The sequence below is a fragment of the Polistes canadensis genome, unplaced genomic scaffold (assembly GCF_001313835.1).
Source record: "Polistes canadensis isolate GaletaPanama2010 unplaced genomic scaffold, ASM131383v1 scaffold_209, whole genome shotgun sequence".
NCBI classification, from domain to species: domain Eukaryota; kingdom Metazoa; phylum Arthropoda; class Insecta; order Hymenoptera; family Vespidae; genus Polistes; species Polistes canadensis.
This window is the reverse complement of record NW_014569756.1, coordinates 188748-199097: the sequence shown is the minus strand read 5'-3', so window position 1 is coordinate 199097 and position 10350 is coordinate 188748. Positions and strand designations below refer to the sequence as shown.

General features: G+C 30.3%; 1 protein-coding gene and 2 non-coding genes across 5 annotated transcripts in view; 1 reads left to right on the top strand and 2 right to left on the bottom strand.

Moving 5' to 3' along the window:
* The window catches only part of LOC106789956 (ABC transporter A family member 1-like), a 25430-nt gene extending 24109 nt beyond the window's left edge, over positions 1-1321 (bottom strand). For all 3 annotated transcript variants that reach the window (XM_014754537.1, XM_014754542.1, XM_014754541.1), the window contains exon 1: positions 326-1321. The gene's annotated coding sequence lies outside the window, so the exon portion shown is untranslated. The remainder of the gene's footprint in view (positions 1-325) is intronic.
* A 7361-nt stretch (positions 1322-8682) lies between these two features.
* On the top strand, positions 8683-8776 carry Trnay-gua. The gene is made up of 2 exons: positions 8683-8719; positions 8741-8776. It is a non-coding gene; the product is annotated as a tRNA-Tyr (tRNA).
* A 284-nt stretch (positions 8777-9060) lies between these two features.
* Trnar-ucg lies at positions 9061-9133 on the bottom strand. The gene has a single exon. It is a non-coding gene; the product is annotated as a tRNA-Arg (tRNA).
* Positions 9134-10350: the final 1217 nt, after the last annotated feature.

Below are 10350 nucleotides of genomic sequence, written 5' to 3'. Positions count from 1 at the left end.
TCTCTCTCTCTCTCTCTCTCTCTTCTCCTCATTCTCTCTTTCCCCCTCTGGCGTTCGGTCGCGCCACTAGGAAATCGATCCGCAACCGACCTGGACAAAACGGTAATCGTCCACGTCGGTTGGGCAGATTAATTTTCTTTTTAAAGCGTTTTTTGAATGACATGTATCTATATGTATATGCATATACACACCCCCATATATATACTTATATATACATATCATATATATATATATATATATATATATATATATACGGGTATCTATTAATATAAATTAGTAATGTAAGTACATGTGTGTATATACTTCTATACATATATATTATCACCTTTATATCAGTAAAGAAACTCGACGGCGAACGATCCTCGAAACACGAGGTGTCGTCGTCGATGTCGCGGCAGCAGCAGCACGCCGACATCCGAAAGGCCGACGCACCTCCTTCCGGCCTTCCTCTTCCTTCTCCTCTTCCTTCTCCTCTTCCTTCTCCTCTTCCTTCTCCTACTCCTCTAATTCGGTACTTATCGTTAAGCTGCTCCTTCGAATGGAGAATTCCGAGGCGGCACCGAACGCCGGTCCTCCTCCTCCTTCTCCTCTTCTTTCGAAGAAAAAGAAGAACAAACGAACCTCCCTCTTTTTTAGGTCCTTCTTCCTTTTCCTCTTCTTCTTCTTCTTCTTCTAATTTCTTCTTCTCCTCCTCCTCCTCCTTCTCTTTTTTCACAACCACCACCACCACTACCACCTTATCTTCCTCCTCCTTCTTCTTCTTCTTATTCTCAATCTCCAAAGGAACGTACCCGGCGCTATTCAGCAGCACCAATCGCGATCCCTTAACGATACAACTCTCTCTCTCTTCTATCACCTCGTATTTCTCTTCCATACCACACAACCACTCACCGTTCACGAACGATCCTTCCTCAACACGCGGAAATCGTCCTTCCTCGGCGCCATCTTTAAAACGCCGCAGCACCCGCCGTTATGTCAAAAACGTTCGGCCAATAATTACCCCATTAATTTCATTCAAAATAAAATAGAAATAAGAGAAATATTAAATCACTCTTATATTAAAAACGAATTAACGGAAGAACCTTTTTATTCAAATAAATAGATTCCTCGTCAATAACGCGATCTTCCTCTTTTCTTTTTTTTTATTATTTATTATTTCTTCTAATATATAATCGTATATTAATTATTTTTTCTGTGTAATTAATTTCTTTCAACAAAAATCCACTAAGGGGAAGAGACACAAATCCGAAAGGGCGCGCGAACGTCGTCGACCAGCGACGGCAAACTGCGCGAGAACGCACAACGTTCTTACCCACCCTCTCTTTGCCCTCCACCATCAACCCCCCGTCTACCTCCTCTTCTGCCCCCGTCCTTGGCCCGCGTGCGCACAGGCGCGCATCAAGCAGACGTGTGACGCGCACACGACTACCACGCGAGAAGCTGCGCGCCAGCGCACTCCCCTTCCCCCGCTTGCACCTCCTTCCTATCACTCTCTCTCTCTCTCTCTCTTTCTTTCTCTTCTTCTTCTTCTACGTAATTCCTCTTTCTCTTTCTACCTTTATAGTTCTTCGTCCCCGGATGTCTCTTTAACACGCGCGAGCTCGACGCGCGTATATCTCTTCTTCTTCCTCCTCCTGCTCCTCCTCCCCCTTCTTCTTCTTCTCTTCCTCCTCTCTTCTCATCTCTTTTCTTCTTTTCTCTTCTCTACCACTCGTCATCGTCCTTCCCCTCCTCTTCATTCTCCAAGGCACCACGTCAGCAGCGAGATAGCGACACGCGTTTCACCCTTTCCATGACTCCCAACGAACCCTCCGACACCCCTTCTATCCGGCCAAGACAAGAACGTCGACGTTCTGCGGCGTATCACCGTTTTCCACCCCCTCTTTATTCTCTCTCTCTCTCTCTTTCTCTCTTTTACTAGCTTTCCTGCTTGCTTGCTTACTTACTTGGTCGCCCATTCCTCTCCTTCTCACTCTTTCTCTCTCTCTCTCTTACCCTTCCTTCGATCGTCCTCATACGACTTTTCGTTATTCGGGACACCGATTTTCGCCGATTTTCCACCTTGCCGGACCTTCCTTCCTTCCGATCGATTTTAAGAGAGTTACACGTAGGTATCTCGTGTACAGATGATTTAACCATGAACCATGCTTCACCACGACACATGTTATATATGTTACGTCTTTCGAAGAAACGCTTGTTGTATAATACTAAAAGTATATGGACCATATGAAATCTTATTTTTCTATACGACATATTGAAATTCATATTGAAAAATGATTATAATTTCTGGTACATTTGTAAATCTAGTATGAGAAGTATTTAGAAATTGTAATTGAAAGGGTTTGACGATGATTAAGAACAGTCTTATCATTTTGGTTCGTACCGTTTAGGTGTACGTCACTCAAGTTCTCAATTAAAAATTTGTTAAATACTCCTCCGCGAACAATTAAACGTTAATTAGGGGCTAGTGATCTTATATTTTCTATTTCTCTTACGGTAAAGGTTAACCGCAAAAAGACTATTTCCGGATTTGTTATCGACAAAGGAGCTTCGAAAGCTTCTCCCGCCTTTTACGTCGAGTCAGCACGGTTGTCCGATCTCTATCTAACTGTATATAGGATTATTTATTTCGAAGGTTCTCCTGAAGAGATTACAGATTGCTGATATCGAAAGTTTTCTCTGTTCTTCTCTTTCTTTCGCTTATTTCGCGTTGTTCCTCTCTCCCTTCTTCTTATTAAACTTTTTTTCTTTATTTATTTTTTATGCTGTCTGGTAAAGAGTCAACTCACGTGCGTGTGTTCACGTATTAACCACGTAAAATAAGATTGGCGATACTCGATCGTATGGTCTATGGCTTCCCAGGTGGCTTAGAGGCTTGGCCTTGTTCGAACTAATTCACTTTGTTCCAACGGTCGACACCCCCTTCGAAAAAGAAGGTGTCCGTTGGTTTGCGAAAAAATATGTAGAATCGATCCTAACCATGACGTCCTCTCTTTTCTTTTTTTTTTTTTTCTTTTTTTATTTAATTCCTTTTTATATTCATTTCTTTTTGATTCAACAACTTCGTTGGTTCGCGTGTCGTTTATCGAACCTTGATCGATCAAGACGATCTATAATACATGCATACATTTTCATAATATTTTGATAATTGACATAACCAGAATTAGAAAAAAAAGTTGAGTTGGCATTTTTACTAGCAATTTACTAATTCTATCAGTCAATCGTATTAAGGATATATAGAAAAGGAATCGAATGAAACTTTATTTTTATATATCTAACTTCTAAGTTAATTAACTAATGTACGTATACATATACGTGTGTGTATGTATATACCCAGTAGTGTACCAAAGTATCGGCATATAGATAAAATTTAGAATAAAATAAAAATATAACTTTTTTATTATTTTTTTTTTAATAGTTTTGATCTCACAAAACGTTGTTCATTATTTTTTATTTATATACTATAAAATAATATAATGAAAATAATGGTGAATTTTTTTCTTCCTACCATATCGAGACATAATTTTATTTAATGTTATACCCACCGTTTATACGTTTAACAATAATTGAATTCGTAAAAATAATATCATTTAAATCGATCATATATAATTTGGTGCATCAAAAAATATAGTACGATTTAAAAAACAAAAGTAAGTAAATATGTAATTAATTTATGATATGCTTAATAAAAAGTAGTTATCATTTGTTCCAACCAGCTGTGTTAATCTCTTTGAAAAGTGTCGTCTACCTATATTATGTCACAAAAATGAAACGATAATACAAAATATTGTCATTTCTCCACGACGAGTATACTCTCTCTTTCTTTTTCTCTCTCTCTTTCTCTCCCAGCTAACTGATTAAATTGTATACTCGAGAAATATGAAATATTTTACAAGTAAAAAATTAAATAAAAATGTACAGAGTATATCATAGAAAAATGTAATTAGTAGGAAAAATTTGGTTAACCCCTATACATGTTGAAAATAAATAATAAGAATACGATTTGTAGATAAGAGTGGTACTATATCGCATATATAACTTCATTCCAATAATGTTTCGGATAGTAACGTCGACCTTTTCGTTGACGATAATGTCAAGCCATGCGATATCTCTTTTTTTTCAACTACAGTACACCCCTTTATTACTGTATTCCTCCTCTATCTTTGTCTATCGATAGAAATGTTTCGAGGTCGTTTATTTCGCGCAAATACTGTCTTGTAATGATGAGAAAGATACGCGTCATAAGGGTATACCGATGGTGAACGAGTACCTTTCATTCGTGCTTCTTGATTCATCAACAAGAATCTATCGGTAGAATCATTTTGTTGATACCCATGTGTTATCTTTTTCATCCTATATACATACATGTACGTTTATTTTAATATCATACATATGCTACTTCGTATATCAATGCATTAGTGTTAATATCTTTAATGAAACATTAATAAACATTTTTATGAAATAAAACTTCTTTCGGGAGGGTACTGAAAATTTTCAAACGAGACGAAAAGTGAAAGGTTTTGAGGGGAGTGTGTTATTTGAGTGGTGTTGGAGAAACGGGGAAATATCGATCGGTTAATACTTGCGGGAAACGACAGGGGAGATATGAGACAGCCACGCAGCGGGCACAAACAATTTCAAGCGCAACACAAAAAGTGCAACAATGTCATTGATAAGAATGATCGAAAAAATATTTTACTGGAACGATAAGTAAGAGAATAAAATTAAAAAAAAAAAAAAAAAAAAAAGAGGAGATGAAACCCAACTGAGGATCAAACTTTATCCATATGCTTTTTATGACGGAATTCTAATTCCTGAAACCATTTTCATAGAATAACGCGAATGTACATTAAATATTCCTCATAAATCTCTTAATAAATTTTACAAACTATTTATCTTGACGTGTTTTTTTCTTTTTTTAGAAAAATACCTCAAATCAAATGTAATTTATTTAACTACCAGGAATAAATTAAAGGAATAGTATGATGTCATAAAAGTTTATGAAATATATTTAAAAAATTATAATATAAATAATTACAATGGCATTATTAAACAGGGTATGTTTCCTTAGGGACAAGCATATATGTCCCCGAGGACATTTCCTATAACATGTCTCCGGGGACATTTTCTATGACATGTGTTTCTAAGCAAATTCCTCTGTGTACAAACAATATGTTACCAAAAAAACTCGCTTACGATATCGAACGTTTATAAATAATAAAAATATAATTCTATTAAAAGAGTTGATTTTAGAACCTATGTTAATTAGACATTTTTTACTTGTTTCGTAAAGTACTATAAACTTTTCAAACATCGAGTCCTTTTTTTTCTAATCTGTATGCAAGAACTCTTGTCCTTTTTTGCCAAGTTTTACCAACATATTTTATAGGTAAAAATAAAACAAAATGTCATAGACACATAGGATTTTAAATGTTTTATTAAAAAGTCAAAATCTTAAGGGAAAAAATGAGATATCCTGTGTGCTTTTAATATGTATGTGTATTGTGTAGTTAGGCTCATCAAAAATTTTAGATACATTTAACAATTCTTTTTTAGTAATTTTAATCGAATTATCGATATATATTTAAATATACTTATTAATTATATAAAATTCTGACGTAACCTAATATTTTTAATAATATATATTTTAATATTTATTATTAATGCACAAATATTATTATCCATTTAAATTAGATTTATCAAAAATTTTAAATTACATTTAATAATTATTTCTAAAATTATTTCAATCTATATAAGGACTAATAAAAATACACACATACATGTATTTATTATCCACACACACACACACATCCAAATATTAAAAAATAAATAAAAATTTATCTTCAGAAATATAAAACATATGTCAGCAAAAAAATAGCTTTCAATGCATTTATTTTATTTTTTATTTTTAGGAGCTTATTTTATAGCATGCGTATTTACTTTTTATTTTTTTTACGTAGTAATAATCTATATGATTGAATGTATAGAGAGAGAAATAGGCGAAGGTGAAGGTCAAAGTCAAACGAAGCAAACATCGACTATGTTTATATTGCTCTGCGAATATCAGAAAATTCGTTCTTTTTTCAGGTACACATAGAAAAACATTCTCGCACGATTGGTTAAGGTGATTAAGAGATGAGATCATACATACAACACATTATTTTCATTTTAAACGACATAAAGACAAGACGTAACGTGTTCGCTTTCTGTGTAAGAATTTATTGTTGCATAATTAAATAATATTTTGTACAAAAATTTTATATCTAATTCAATCTTATTTGATTTATAGGTTTATGCAATTGTAATCAATGGTATGAATGTTTTGAAATTAGATAAAAAGATTTGTAACTCGAATTATAAAGGATCTTATATTTTTCTATGGTTTCAGACAGATTTTTATCATAGTGTCATTTTTTTAATTATATTTTAGAAAGACGTTCACCATCATGCCATTTAATTTTAGAGATTTAATTGTTAATTTCTAAACGAATCTGCGATGCAACAATCTCCTCGTAGTGAGATTCAGTAATCGATATTGCTTACGGTGTTCATAGTATTTGTATGATGTAATATAACCACTGTTGGGTAAATGGTTAACGTTCAATGTGTTAGAAAATTTATACTTTTCGTTTCGTTAATTAATTGTAATATGAATGAAATAAATTATTAAATGAATTATTTAATTATTCCTTGCGATTGTTGTTTAAATTTCTTTAAACAAACAAAAAATTTCTTTCTATTAAAATTAAAAATTTATTAGGAAGGGGAGCCAGGAGACTGCACAGTTCCATTCCGGAGATATTTGAAAAAGCAAAGTGTCTGTGCCAATTAAGTATCACAGTGCCGATGTAGGTTTAATTAGAACAGCCACTTAATGAAAAGTCGTCCGGGTTTTACAAAAAATATACATTTTCACCCTCTTAGAGTCCTCAACAACACGTTACCTCAAGACTATAATTGTCTCTTATAAAGTAGTCATCTTTTTCATTCGTTTTGTTTCCATTATTATTCACCAAATTACTTGTAGAATTCTTTAAATGAATTTCTATAAAAACATTTTCATATATGTTATTTATGTTTTTTTAATCAGGATTTTCAGCCTAACATATAAATTTCCATTTTCTTTCCTCTATGCTCTCTTTGCTTTCATCGATGCGCGTACCCACCCAGATGTTACGCGTATTGGTGAAAAACGATTTGTATGGATTTAAATTAATTATCCTTTATCTCTGTCATTGTGCCAATTTGTAGTTTAGTAAAAATAAAAAAATATCTTTTATATAAATAATGTGATATGTTAATCAGATACTCGATGTAACTACATATTTCGCGTTTATATAAACGTAATTAAATAAGAGATTTATGTAATCTATCACTCAAGTATAAATTTGTTTTCGTTATGATTATGGTTATGACGATATGCACAATTGTGTAAGCATTTTGTAATACGATTTAAGGTACAATATTTTTAATTTTATTGTCCTTTAAACGCGGAGGATGTTTGTTAATTTTGAAATATTCTGAAATATTTAAAATTGTTGAATGACGATGATTTTCTCATCCAACTTTAATAATACGTTGGACGAAAAATTGTTAACTCGTTTCATGCGTTAAATTTTTTTAAATTTCTTTCTCATTAATTATTAATAAAATGAATTTGTTGGCAAAATAAATATAGAAGTTGAGTTCTAGCTCGTGAGTCTTCAAACACAGCGACCTCCAAGCAGTGAGACTTGAGAAATCGAGATTACTTGCGATTTTATTTATTTTATTGTCGTTAATATTGTAACATAAGTACTTTCTAAGCTAATGACTGTGCTAAATTCAATCTAAATTTATTTACATATTTATTTTTTATTCACTTTATTTTAGTCCTTCTGACACATGTTTTTTTTTAAATAATCTAATGAAACATTTAGATTTATCAAATAATTGGATAAGAAATTAAATATCCCTTGGGACAATTCCTATCATATTTTCCTATTACGAAACTCATTGTCAATTACGTCTCTGGTGCGGGGGGAAATGGCGTGACAACGACGCGGCAACTTTCAGCTCGTGTCGCTGCCATCTTTCAGTTATTGTTTGCTAACGTATAATATTAGAATTCATTGAATTTTTAGTTTTTATTATTACTATTGAAATTATTCGAAACGCGAAATAAATATTTAAAGTATATTATGTGTGTTTGTACTTTTAATAATTTAAGATACTTTTAAGAATTAAAAGATATTTTTAATAATTTTAGTTTTGTAAATATGTAAATGTGCAGAAAGAAAAAGAACATTTTTATGAAGTAAACAGTGTAAATGTGTAGAAAAAATTAATTAATTAATTAATTCAATAAAGTTACAAATAAAAAAACTTAAAAAGTTTCACTTTAGTCGCGTGTGGGTTACACGCGCTTTTTTTTTATAAACAATATTATTTATATGTTTACATTAGATACATATATTATTATAAGCCAAAAACATGTTGACAGCATAAATAATTTACTTTCAAAAATCATTAAACAACTTTTAGTCTATTTTATTTCATACTTATATTTTATAAGTTATGATTGATGATTATAAAATATAGTATTGTATTATTACTCTTATAAATATTATTTTTTTATTGTTTATAATTTAATATCAGATAGAAATGGTTTATAACAAATTAATTTGCCTTTCCCGCTACAATCCTTCGATAGCTCAGTTGGTAGAGCGGTGGACTGTAGTTGGTTTAATCTTAAAGAGACATCCATAGGTCGCTGGTTCAAATCCGGCTCGAAGGAAGGATTATTTTTTTTTTTTTTCATTTTTTTAAATTCAATTTATAATAATAGTCACTTCTCCATTAATAATAATTATTCTTTTAATTTTGAGAAAATTTTAAACTATATATATATATACACATATATGTTATAGTATTTTATTTTATTCAAATAAAATTGTGTAAAAATTATCTTTATATATATTTATACTATAGATTTTCTTTTGCAATAACACAATGATTATAATTGTTATATGAATAAAACATAAAATGTATAAAATAATGAAAAAAAAAAATTGTTGTGATCGACCGTGACAGGACTCGAACCTGCAATCTTCGGATCCGAAGTCCGACGCCTTATCCATTAGGCCACACGGTCAGTTGAACGATAATACGTCAATCTAATTCAAAACTCACAATTATGATTAAATTTTTTATTTTTTCATATAATATTATCATTATTTGTAATAATAAATTTCTAAAGGTTATGAAATCCAGAAACGCTAATAATTATATTGTAAAGTAAAATTAAATAAATAGCTTTGAAAAATTGTATCTAATCGTATATTATTAACAAATTGCTAGTGGTATTAAAATAAATAATTTTCTCATAAAAAAACATTTAATTAATAAAAAAAATATACATTATTATAAAGAGAAAGACTAAAATTTAGTTATTCATTCTTTATACATGTGAAAAGTATTTAATATTATTTATACTTAACAAATATACAAAAATGCGTGTAGCCATTAAGATACAAAAATCTAATAAAAACTATTTATATTATTGTTAAATTAATTTTAATAATATATTCTTATATATCTGATTATTAATATTTTCATACCATCTCTTTCGCGAGATGATTAATCAAACACAAGAAAACATTGTGGAAATATCTTCGTTAAAATTTTATATAAAAACTTCTATACAATTTTTATATATTAAATGTATTGTATGTTGTGTTGTGTGCACACAATGGTCGACTAGATGGCGCTAGTGTACCTTAATTTCATTCCTTACTTATTGTTAGTGTTATTTAATTAAATAATACGTTTCAATTAATTTAACATTTATATTTTATTTTATTAATTCAATAATCTTACAAATACTGCACTATGAGAATGAATATAAATTCAACAAAATCAAATATGTAAGTAAATGATAAGGAATTATAATTTATTTTGTTTCTTATATGAACAAAAATTCTTAAATACATTATATATATTATTTATTTAAATAAGTATAAATTATTTAAATTATCAAATACACACACACACACATATATTATGTATCTATCCATAGTGTGAAGAGTTTAGCAGTGGATAATATTCTTTCCAAATATTCAACTAAAAATTATATAAATTTATAGAAATATAAAAATTTATTCCAAAACAATATGAAGTTATATGTAATGATGGTAATAATATTTAATTTTTAAACTTATTCTTTAATCTTGCATTTGTATAAAAAATTTTTTATTTTATTTCTTGCAGTATATTTTGTTTAACAAGTAAAGAAATTTGAATTTAACATATACAATTTATTATACAGATTAAAATATATAAATTTAAGAATATATATATATATATATATAT